The sequence below is a fragment of the Heloderma suspectum genome, chromosome 3 (assembly GCF_057233095.1).
Source record: "Heloderma suspectum isolate Gila_16-S chromosome 3, 16-S_ref, whole genome shotgun sequence".
NCBI classification, from domain to species: domain Eukaryota; kingdom Metazoa; phylum Chordata; class Lepidosauria; order Squamata; family Helodermatidae; genus Heloderma; species Heloderma suspectum.
The window spans coordinates 65,683,304-65,684,342 of NC_139460.1; positions in this window are offsets into that span (position 1 = coordinate 65,683,304).

Sequence of the window (1,039 nt, forward strand, 5' to 3'; positions counted from 1 at the left end):
TAAAGGCAACATCATATTGATTGATTGATTGTATTTTTAATCCACCTTACCACAGATGTTCTCTGGGTGGATTATAAATGGCTGAAAGAATACAATACAGTGCAGTGCAGTGCAATACAAAATAATGAACAACACAGAATATATAAGAATAGCTACCATACCTTACAAAAGCCTGTAACAAGTCAAGCACACACACCAGTTTGTACCCAATGTGGTCATCTATTAAACTAAAGCAAATGTGGAAAGCCCTTCTTCTTAGTCCCCATACAACTCATCATTTGAACACTCATGCTATAGAGCATCTATTGCCGACTACTGGATACTTAAACCTGCTTTTGGGATGGTAAGTATGTCTTGAATATTTTAATCATCACTTCAAATGAAAGTTTATGGTAAAAGAATAGCCATATAGCTTTGGGGTTTCATGTGTGTATGTTTGTGTGTGTGTGTGTGTGTGTGTGTATGTGTGTGTGTGTGTGTGTGTGTATATATATATATATATATATACACACACACATTCAGAGACTTTAGTTTTTCAGCATTGGTGGAGGGTTGGGGAAGTACCCTGTGGGCTTTTCTTTTTTCTTTCTTTTTGGACAGGTGTTTATACAGATGGATAACACTGAGGAGCTTTCCACAACTATCATGTGAACAGAAATTGCGGTAAAAGAACTCCCCTCCCCCTATAGCCTTATCCAATATTGTTCCTTCACAAAAGCCCGCTTGAAAGAATCTGCAAAATTGGGTCTCTGGTTTCCCCTCATTAATTGGGTGTCTGTTGCATTTGGTTGGAAAGGGAGGAGGTTCCAAAGTGATCTAGCAACACGACTGGGCAAAGCACATTAAAATGGATCAAAGGATCTCCTTGTGGTATAAATACCTGCACACGACCTCCCTGTGAATCATAACCCATGTTATGTATATATGCAAGTGAATGGTTGCCAGTCGAATTTGAACTGCATAGGATAGTCTTGGGAGAAAAGCACAGCAAGGCACTTCTTCATTCCTCTTTTCTTTCTTTTTTCCCCTTTTGGTGGGA